Source organism: Chiloscyllium plagiosum, unplaced genomic scaffold, assembly GCF_037043375.1.
Source record: "Chiloscyllium plagiosum isolate Xiang-an unplaced genomic scaffold, Cpla_swu_hap1 HiC_scaffold_38, whole genome shotgun sequence".
NCBI classification, from domain to species: Eukaryota; Metazoa; Chordata; class Chondrichthyes; order Orectolobiformes; family Hemiscylliidae; genus Chiloscyllium; species Chiloscyllium plagiosum.
Window position 1 is genome coordinate 31147519 of NW_028270176.1, and position 12025 is coordinate 31159543.

Genomic DNA, 12025 nt, shown 5'->3' on the forward strand with positions numbered 1-12025 from the left:
GGTGATGGTACACACTACTGTTACTGAGCGTCGGTGGGGGAGGGAGGCGATGGTACACACTGCTGTTACTGAGCGTCGGTGGGGGGAGGGAGGGGATGGTACACACTGCTGTTACTGAGCGTCGGTGGGGGGAAAGAGGGGGTAGTACACACTGCTGTTACTGAGCGTCGGTGGGGGGAGGGAGGGGATGGAACACACTGCTGTTACTGAGCGTCGGTGGGGGGAGGGAGGGGATGGTACACACTGCTGTTACTGAGGGTCGGTGGGTGGAGAGAGGGGATGGTACACACTGCTGTTACTGAGCGTCGGTGGGGGGAAAGAGGGGGTAGTACACACTGCTGTTACTGAGCGTCGGTGGGGGAGGGAGGGGATGGTACACACTGCTGTTACTGAGCGTCGGTGGGGGGAGGGAGGGGATGGTATACACTGCTGTTACTGAGTGTCGGTGGGGGGAGGGAGGGGATGGTACACACTGCTGTTACTGAGCGTCGGTGGGTGGAGAGAGGGGATGGTACACACTGCTGTTACTGAGCGTAGGTGGGGGGAGGGAGGGGATGGTACACACTGCTGTTACTGAGCGTTGGTGGGGGTGGGGAGGGAATGGTACACACTGTTGTTACTGAGCGTCGGTGAGGGGAGGGAGGAGATGGTACACACTGCTGTTACTGAGTGTCGGTGGGTGGAGGGAGGGGATGGTACACACTGCTGTTACTGAGCGTCGGTGGGGGGATGGAGGGGATGGTACACACTGCTGTTACTGAGCGTCGGTGGGGGGAGGGAGGGGATGGTACACACTGCTGTTATTGAGCGTCGGTGGGGGAGGGAGGGGATGGTACACACTGCTGTTACTGAGCGTCGGTGGGGGGAGGGAGGGGATGGCACACACCGCTGTTACTGAGCGTCGGTGGGGGAGGGAGGGGATGGTACACACTGCTGTTACTGAGCGTCGGTGGGGGGAGGGAGGGGATGGCACACACCGCTGTTACTGAGCGTCGGTGGGGGAGGGACGGGATGGTACACACTGCTGTTACTGAGCGTCGGTGGGGGAGGGAAGGGATGGAACACACTGCTGTTACTGAGCGTCGGTGGGGGGAGGGAGGGGATGGCACACACCGCTGTTACTGAGCGTCGGTGGGGGGAGGGAGGGGATGGTACACACTGCTGTTACTGAGCGTCGGTGGGGCGAGGGAGGGGATGGTACACACTGCTGTTACTGAGCGTCGGTGGGGGGAGGGAGGGGGTGGTACACACTGTTGTTACTGAGCGTCGGTGGGGCGAGGGAGGGGATGGTACACACTGCTGTTACTGAGCATTGGTGGGGGGACATGGAGGGGATGGTACACACTGCTGTTACTGAGGGTCGGTGGGGGGAGGGAGGGGATGGTACACACTGCTGTTACTGAGCGTCGGTGGGGCGAGGGAGGGGATGGTACACACTGCTGTTACTGAGCATTGGTGGGGGGACATGGAGGGGATGGTACACACTGCTGTTACTGAGTGTCGGTGGGGGGAGGGAGGGGATGGTACACACTGCTGTTACTGAGCGTCGGTGGGGGGAGGGAGGGGATGGTACACACTGCTGTTACTGAGCGTCGGTGGGGGGAGGGAGGGGGTGGTACACACTGCTGTTACTGAGCGTCGGTGGGGGGGAGGGAGGGGATGGTACACACTGCTGTTACTGAGCGTCGGTGGGGCGAGGGAGGGGATGGTACACACTGCTGTTACTGAGCATTGGTGGGGGGACATGGAGGGGATGGTACACACTGCTGTTACTGAGGGTCGGTGAGGGGAGGGAGGGGATGGTACACACTGCTGTTACTGAGCGTCGGTGGGGCGAGGGAGGGGATGGTACACACTGCTGTTACTGAGCATTGGTGGGGGGACATGGAGGGGATGGTACACACTGCTGTTACTGAGTGTCGGTGGGGGGAGGGAGGGGATGGTACACACTGCTGTTACTGAGGGTCGGTGGGGGAGGGAAGGGATGGTACACACTGCTGTTACTGAGGGTCGGTGGGGGGCGGGAGGGGATGGTACACACTGCTGTTACTGAGCATCAGTGGGGGGGAGGGAGGGGATGGTACACACTGCTGTTACTGAGCGTCAGTGGGGGGAGGGAGGGGATGGTACACACTGCTGTTACTGAGCGTCGGTGGGGGATGGAAGCTCTGGAATATCTTCCACTCCACTCCCCCTCTTCTCTCGTTCAAACTCCGTGACCACTCCCCTAACATTTCCGCTTGTGGCTCAGTGACAGCCTTTGCTTTGTCGCGCTCCAGTGAAGTTGTTTCATGTTACTGAAAGTTACTCCACAAATGTACATTGTTGTTGTTGTTCATTTGCATGCCCCGACAAATCACCTCAACCACAGTGGCCACTCCATACAGTTTGTTTCCGGATCAAAACTGTCATATTTAAAGCTACCTTCCATCTGCATTACTTATAGAAAGATAGATAATAGGAAAAGCAGTCGGCCATTCGGCCCTTCAAGCCTGCTACATGTTCAGTGTGACCTTGGCTGATCATATAAATCAGTCCCCTGTTCCCACTTTCTCCCCATGTTTTTTGGCCCTTTGAGCTCTGAGAATTATATCTAACACCTTGAAAACATTCAATATTTTGGCCTCAACTAGTTTCTGTGGGCGAGAATTCCACAGGGACCCCCCCCCCCCACTCTCTGGGTGAAGACATTTCTCCTCATCACAGTCCTAAAGGGCCTACCCCATATCTTTAGCCTGTGACTCCTCGATTCTGGTCTCCCCCGTCATTTGGAACATCCTTCTTGCGTCTACCGTGTCTGGTGTTTGAACTTTTTTGTTTCGTACAAGATTCCCCGGTCTCCATTCTTCCGGTGAATATAATCCAAACTGACCGAACCTTCTCCATGCATCAGTCCTGTCATCCCAGGAATCAGCCTGGGAAATCTTCACTGCACTCTCTCCATCACCAGAGCATCTTTCTTCAGATGCAGAGATCCCAATACTGAATGCGTGGTCTCACGGAGACACTGCACGATTGTAGCGATAAATTGACAAGGATGTTGCCAGGATTCAATGGTCTGAGTTTAGGGAGAGGTTAGACAAGCTAGGATCTTTTTTCTTTCAACAGTAGGAGACTGAGGGGGGGGACCTTAGGTAAAAACAATGATTGCTGATGCTGGAAACCTGAGTCTCGATTAGAGTGATGCTGGAAAAGCACAGCATCCGAGGAGCAGTAAAATCGACGTTTCGGGCAAAAGACCTTCATGTGGGGGGACCTTACCGAAGTGTATAAGATCATGAGAGGCATGGATAGGGTGAATGTACTCAGTCTTTTCCCCAGGTTGGGGAATCGAGGACTAGAGGGCATCAGTTTAAGGTCAGAGGGGAAAGAATAATAGGGAACCTAAGGGACAACTTTTTTTACACAGAGGGTGGTACGCATATGGAATGAGCTGTCTGAGGAAGTGGTTGAGGCGGGTACATCAACAACATTTGAAAGGTATTTGGACAAATACATGGGTAGGAAAGGATTAAAAGGATATGGGCCAAGTGCGGGGAAATGGGGGGTTAGGATGGACGGACATTTTGGTCAGTGTGGACCAGTTAAAGATGAAAGGGGCTGTCTCTGTGACTCTATCCCTGCTCCTGTACTCAAATACTCACGGGTGCGTCCTGTCGATGTGTAGAAACTTTCAAGCAAGCACCAAGATATGCCCCCTGCATGATGCTGGTTCTCTATTTATCGCTCCCTCACATCCCACCTCACAACCTTGACTTGCTTATGGTCTTGCTTATGCTCTCTAAGTGGTAAAGAACCACTCTCTCCCTATTGCACCTTAAATTACACCTAATTCACATCTCTTTTTCTCTCTTGCCACCATTAACAGCTCAACGGGCATCCACACCATAGATTGTCTACAGAGTGGAAACAGGTCCTTCAGCTCAACAAGTCCACACCGACCCTCCGAAGAGCAACTCATATAGACCCATTCCCCTGCCCTGTTATTCTACGTTTACTCCTGACTATTGCACCTAACCTGCACATCCCTGGAGCCTATCAGACGATTTCCCATGGCCAACCCACCCTAAAATGCACATCCCTGGACACGATGGGTCAATTTCCCATTACCTATCCACCCTAACCTGCATATTCCTGGGCACAATGGGAAAATTTCCCATGGCCAATCCACCCTAACCTGCACATCCCTGGGCATTATGGGACAATTTCCCATGACCTATCCACCCTAACCTGCACATCCCTGGGCACTATAGTACAATTTCCCATGACCAATCCACCCTAACCTGCACATCCCTGGGCACTATGGGACAATTTCCCATGGCCAATCCACCCTAACCTGCACATCCCTGGACACTATCGGACATTTTAGGATGGCCAATCCACTCTAACCTGCACATCCCTGGGCACTATGGGACAATTTAGGATGGCCAATCCACCCCAACCTGCACATCCCTGGGCACTAAGGGACAATTTCCCATGGCCAATCCACACTAACCTGCACAATCCTGGGTACTATGGGATAATTTCCCATGGCCAACCCACCCTAACCTGCACATCCCTGGACACTATGGGACAATTTCCCATGGCCAACCCACCATAACCTGCACATCCCTGGACACTATGGGACAATTTCCCATGACTAATCCTCCTTAACCTGCACATCCCTGGGCACTATGGGACAATTTCCCATGGCCAATCCACCCTAACCTGCACATCCCTGGGCACTATGGGACAATTTCCCATGGCCAATCCACCCTAACCTGCACATCCCTGGGCACTATGGGACACTTTCCCATGGCCAGTCCACCCTAATCTGCACATCCCTGGGCAATATGGGATAATTTCCCATGGCCAATCCACCCTAACCTGCACATCCCTTGGAAATATGGGATAATTTCCCATGGCCAATCCACCCTAACCCATACACCTTTGGCTTGTGGGCGAAAACTGGAGGACCCAGAGGAAGCCCACACAGACAGAAGGAGAGTTTGCAAATCTCACACAGACATGGGTGGAATTGAACCAATGTTCCTAATGCCATGAGACCGCAGTGCTAACCACTGAGCCACCACACCATTTAGTACAATGTTTGTGATGTCGCCCTTAAAGAGTACACGGAAGCAGATACTAACAGATAGTTTCAAGACAATTCATTGTGTGCCAGTGGGTGAAAGTGTGTACTGTGTGAGTCTCAGTGAACAAAATTCCTCATCAACCCTGTACTGCAGGTAATAAGAAAGGCAGAATCTCTCTCTCTCTCTTTACTAAAAACAATGACTGCAGATGCTGGAATCCAGATTCTGGACTAGTGTGGTGCTGGAAAAGCACAGCAATTCAGGTAGCATCCGAGGAGCATGCAAATCGACATTTCGGGCAAAAGCTCTTCAGGAATTCCTGATGAAGGGCTTTTGCCCACAACGTTGATTTTCCTGCTCCTCGGATGCTGCCTGAACTGCTGTGTGTTTCCAGCACCACTCTCTCTCTTTGCCAGAAGCCGGAAACTGCAGTTTGAAAGGACACAGCACAAAGGCCATTCACCCATTCACCTGACCTGCAAGCATCTTGAATCAACTGTTGTGACTCTCTGAGGTAAAGCGGTAAAGTCATCATTGTCCTGGAAGACTAGAGGGCTGACCATTAATTGGGAATTAGGAATCCAGTACCACACTGGTGTCAGCACAAATATAAAAATACATAATCAAACTATCCAAAGTCCCTGATTTAGCAGACTACCAAACCCAGACGTTTATTTATTGTAAATAGATTGTTCTTAACTGCTGGTCGAAAAGAAGCAAGAATTATTAACCTTTAATTCTCTTTAAAATCAATTCTACACGTTCCAATAAAAATTCCATGCACATAGAAGCAGATGCACAAGGCGAGAAGATAAGACAGAAATAAGACAAGTAATTACCAGTAAAGCAGAGTCCTGGCACCAGTCCGGGTGTCATTTCAATGCTTTCCTTCAGTCTTCTTCTGATTCCTTTCAACTGTTTGAGGATGATACAAGGTGTGAATACACCACAGCATGACATTTTAAAAGAAAACTCATCCTTTCAGAGTACCTGAAGTAATTTTGATTTACCCATTTTCCTTTTCAATTAGAGTTTTTATGGGGGTGGAAGAATAACTTGTTGCTTGGGATCTCCTTTTACTCCCTTTTACTCACAGAAAGGAATGAGATGGTTTCTCCTGCACTGGCTGGACATGCTTCATTGTCCAAACATAAAACTGTCGCCGATTTCCCAGGAACCAATCAGGCAGTTGTTACTATGCTGAGTACTCTTGAACACACACAAGCAGCTGTGGTTGAAAAACCAATCAAAAGGCTGTCACTGAGCAAACTAGCCCCTGGACGCATACCCACAAAATCCAAAGATGTACAGGTTGGGTGAATTGACCATGCTAATTTGCCCTTAGTGTTGAGGGTTGTGTCAGATAGGGTGGATTGGCCACGCTAAATTGTCCCATAGTGTCCAGGGATGTGCAGGTTAGGGTGGATTGTCCAGGGGAAATGGTCACATAGTGTCCAGGGATGTGCAGGTTAGGGTGGATTGTCCAGGGGAAATGGTCACATAGTGTCCAGGGATGTGCAGGTTAGGGTGGATTGTCCAGGGGAAATGGTCACATAGTGTCCAGGGATGTGCAGGTTAGGGTGGATTGTCCAGGGGAAATGGTCACATAGTGTCCAGGGATGTGTAGGTTAGGGTGGATTGGCCATGGGAAATTGTCCCATAGTGTCCAGGGATGTGCAGGTTAGGGTGGATTGGCCATGCTAACTTATCGGAGAAGGGCTTATGCCCGAAACGTCGATTCTCCTGGATGCTGCCTGACCTGCTGTGCTTTTCCAGCAACACATTTTCATGCTAACTTATCCGAAAGTGTCCAGGGATGTGCAGGTTAGGGTGGATTGGCCATGCTAAATTGTCCGATAGTGTTCAGGGATGTGCAGGTTAGGGTGGATTGGCCATGCTAAATTGTCCCATAGAGTCTAGGGATGTGCAGGTTTGGGTGGATTGGCAATGCAAAATTGTCTCATAGTGCCTAAGGGATGAGCAGGTTAGGGTGGATTGGCCATGCAAAATTGTCTCATAGTGCCCAGGGATGTGCAGGTTAGGGTGGATTGGCCATGCTAAATTGTCCCATAGAGTCTAGGGATGTGCAGGTTTGGGTGGATTGGCAATGCAAAATTGTCTCATAGTGCCTAGGGATGAGCAGGTTAGGGTGGATTGGCCATGCAAAATTGTCTCATAGTGCCCAGGGATGTGCAGGTTAGGGTGGATTGGCCATGGGAAATTATCTCATAGTGTACAGGGATGTGCAGGTTAGGGTGGATTGGCCATGCTAAATTGTCCCATAGTGTCCAGGGATGTGCAGGTTAGGGTGGTTTGGTCATGGGAAATTGTCTCATTGTGTCCAGGGATGTGCAGGTTAGGGTGGATTGGCCATGGGAAATTGTCCCATAGTGCCCAAGGGTGTGCAGGTTAGGGTGGATTGGCAATGGGAAATTGTCTCATTGTGTCCAGGGATGTGCAGGTTAGGGTGGATTGGCCATGCTGAATTGTTCCATAGTGTCCAGGGATGTGCAGGTTAGGGTGGATTGGCCATGGGAAATTGTCCCATAGTGTCCAGGGATGTGCAGGTTAGGGTGGATTGGCCATGGGAAATTGTCCCACAGTGCCCAGGGATGTGCAGGTTAGGGTGGATTGGCCATTGGAAATTGTCCCATAGTGTCCAGGGATGTGCAGGTTAGGGTGAATCGGCCATGCTACGTTGCCCATTGTGTTCAGGGGCCACATTAGTTAGGGGTTAGTGTAGTGTAGAAGGGGAGTGGGTCAGGGTGGGTTACTCTTTGGAGGGTCGGTGTTGACTTGTTGGGCCAAATGGCCTGTTTCCACACTGTCGGGATTCTATGATTCTATGATTCCAACAGAAGCATCCAGCATTGTATCCTACTGCTTGAATAAGTCCAATTTACAACAAATTCCCGCAGATCATTCATTTTCTTAACTGCAATATGTTTCTCCACTGTCCCTTAGTTTGAAGTGGTAACCTTTTCCATTTTTAGACTCAGTTATAGGAAGGATATTATTAAGCTGGAGAGGGTTCAGAAGAGATTTACCAGGATGTTGCCAGGTTCAGAAGGTTTGAGTTATAAAGAAAGGCTGGGACTTGTTTCATTGGAGTGCAGGAGGTTGGGAGGTGACCTGATAGATGTTTATAAAATAGACCGAGTTCATGATCATTGTCTTTTCCCAAAGGAGGGGAATTTCAAAACTACGGGTGATAATCTTTAAGGTGAGAGGAGAGAGATTTAAAAAAAGACATAAGATGCAAAGTTCATGTGTGGAATGAGCTTCCTGAGGAAGTGGGGGTGGTGGGGGTGGGGGGGGGGGGGGGGGGGCGGGTGGGGACAGTTACAACATTTAAAAGACATTTGGATAAGGACATGAACAGCAAAGGGTTGGAGGGAGATGGGCCAGGACCAGGCAGGGGGGACTAGTTTAGCTTGGGACTATGGTCGGCATGGACTGGTTGAGCCGAAGGGTCTGTTTCCATGCTGTATGACTCTATGATCCAAAAAATAAAAGCTACTGTTACACAATCCACTGTCTGACCAACATCAGGGCTACCACCATCACTCAATGTAATGGTGCCAATGTCCCACCATCTGCATGTCACAGAAATCAGAGATTGATCTGTCTACCTTTTCTAACTTGTATTTTCTTTGCCTCTCCTTTCTAATCTTGTTATATTACAGTTAGGCACAAAGATGTCATGTTCTATGACACATAGCAGGACCCATAAACTTTTGGAATGACTTGAATCACACCATCACCAGACGCTGTGCTCAAGGGGTCACAGTGGAGCTGAAACAACTGCCTTATTGCTATTCTATCAGTCAGAAAGGAACACGGTGATTTTGTGTGTAACTGGTTTGTATACTGTGAATTTGTGTTTCAATATATAGACACACACATTCACATAAAAACTCACAAACACACACTCTCTCTCACACACAGATACACACAGATGCACACACACATACACACAGACATACACTCACTCGCACACGCACACTCAGTCTCACACTCAGATACACACACTCTCTCCCACACACTCTCACACAAAAAACACAGGCTCACTCACACATTCACACTCACATACATACATACACAAATACACACTCATTCTCTCACCCCCCCCCGCCCTGAGAAACAGATCAGGAAATGACATCACCAACCCAAGGAAACATAAAAACATAAATAAAAAGTGGGCCATACCACCTGTGCTTCACTGGAGGCTCACTGATGATGTCACTTAGTATGGTGACACAACGTCTGAAACCAAACCTTCCAGCTCAGCGAGCAAACCTACATCCACACACAGACACTCACTCATATACACATACACACATGCACACAGTCACTTGCTCACTCACTCATACACATAGACACATTCATACACATATACCCACTCACACACATTCATACACATATACCCACACACACACACGTATACACACGCATACTCTCACACGCACACACACTCACAGACAACATTTACACTCACTCACTCACATACACACACGAAACATAAAGAATAATGGCTGCAACTCAACACGATGAGGAATAATACCTTATAGAAACAGATTAGGTTACAGAGATGTTTATCTCTATTAAAGAAAGCTACAGAGTTTGCTGCCTGCTTTCTTTTGTGTCATCCCCTCCCTAACATGCCATCACCTTGAAAAATTCAAAGTAACAGACACAGTACCTCTGTACTAAATTCAGCCAACGTTAGGAATGCTCAGCAGATTTGGAGCATCAGTGTAGACAACAACAGAGTAAGTATCTGAGGTGATGCAATCTTGATTAGAATCTGATTTCCAACAGTTGTGGTGTTTCACCCTCATGTTGCCGTGATGACAGACCATTGCACCAAATCACTGAAGGACATATTGACTTGTTACCTCCAGCATGAGTTTTTCAAAAAAAAAAACGACAAGAACCGAGAATGCAAATTTTGAGCAATGCATATATCGACTGCCTGGAAGATCTATCTCGATTATCCCATCCTTGAGCTAGACCTTGGAGTGTCACACATGATGGGTGTTGAGAAATATTTAAATGCAGAAATGCACTGCAAACTGGGTTCCTTAGAGAGAAGTTCTCCTCTGTCAGTGTTTGAACAAGACCGTCGTGTAGATCAAATATGCAGTGTGTTCTGGCACCTCCCTTTAGACAGATCATGGCTACCATTTTCCCTCTTTGTGTGTTTGTGTGCGCGTGTGAAAGTGTGTGTGTGAGTGTGCATGTGTGTGTAAGTGTGTATGTGAGTATGCGTACCTATATGTGAGCGTGTGTGTATGCATGTGTGAGAGAGTGTGTGGGCGCGTGTATGAATGATTTTGTGTGTGCAAATGAATGTGCATGTATGTGTGTGTGTATGAAAAGGTCTTTGTGTATAACCGAATGTGTGAGTGTGTGTGGAAATAAGTGACTGTGTGTAATTGTGATGTGGAGGAGCCAGTGTTGGACTGGGGTGGACAAAGTTAAAAATCACTCAACACCAGGTTTATTTACAAGCACAAACTTTCAGAGCACTGATCCTTCATCAGATGGTTGCGGAGCATAAGAAGAAAATGACATAGAATTCATCACAAAAGATTACAGTGTCATGCAACTGAAATGATATAGTGAACAAATTGGGTGAACAGACCCTGCTAGCTAAGTTCAGTACCCATGACGATGGCCTCAACTGGGACCTTGTGTTTTTGTCACACTACAGGTGACCCCATTACACTATACACTCTCACACATACACACACATAGAAGCATACATACACACACACTCTTACATGCTCACACACTCACGCAGACCCTCTGTCTTACACAAGCTCTCTCTCATACGCACACACACACATACACCCCCCTCTTACACTCACACCCATGCACTTACCCTTTCACGGGCATATAATCCATCACACGCACACATTTACTTTACCAAGCTTTCACAGATGCAAACGCACACTGTCTCATGTGCACTCAAACTGACACACACACACTCACATGCACACACTCACTCTCTCTCTCTCTCTCTCTCTCGGCACACACACACATATATCAGTCAATGGAGTGAAATTGTATTTACAGAATTATATATAGCTCAAAAATGCACAATCTACAGGCAATCAATCCATGTAATATTTTGTAAATTCCATTTTGGAAATAGAACCAGTCTGACTCAAGACTGGGATATAGACAGACTCTAGCCTCACACATTTTAATGCATTGTCTGAGCTGAGGTGTCACCTTTTGTTATAAAACCTTAAGTTATCTCGAGAAGGTGACTTAACAGAAGTTCTGGGATTTACATATTAATGAACCAAAACCTGCAACCCAAAAGATGAAAGACTTAACAACAATCCAGGTTTGTTCAATGTATCATTTCAGTTGCATGACATTGTAATCTTTCACTATAAACTCTGTGTCGTGTTCTCTTATGCTTGACATCCACCTGATGAAGGAGCAGCGCTCCGAAAGCTAGTGCTTCCAAATAAACCTGTTGGACTATAACGTGGTGTTGGGTGATATTTAACTGTGTGTAAATGAGTGCGTATCTAAAGCTGTCCCCTTTCCTTTTGCACCATAGTTGCACAACTGCTCACAAACAGTACAATAAAGGCCCTGCAGTCTATAGTGTACACACTGATTAAAAAAAGCTCCTGATCTATGGTAGACCCACTTTGCAGTGCTCGGCCAAAAACCTTGAATATTATGACCCCTCAAGTGCTGATCCAAGTCCTTTGGAAATGTTGTGAGGTTTCCTGCCTCAATTCCCCCCCCTCATGCAGTACATTCCAGATCCCTACCACTCTCTGGGTGATATTCCTTTACACCAAAACCCCTCAAAACCTCCTGTCTTTCACTTTAAAATGATGCCCCCCCCCCCCCCCCCCGCCCCCTCGTTGTTGATCCTTCAATTAAGGGGAGCAGCGGCTTTATCACCTCCAAATATTGCT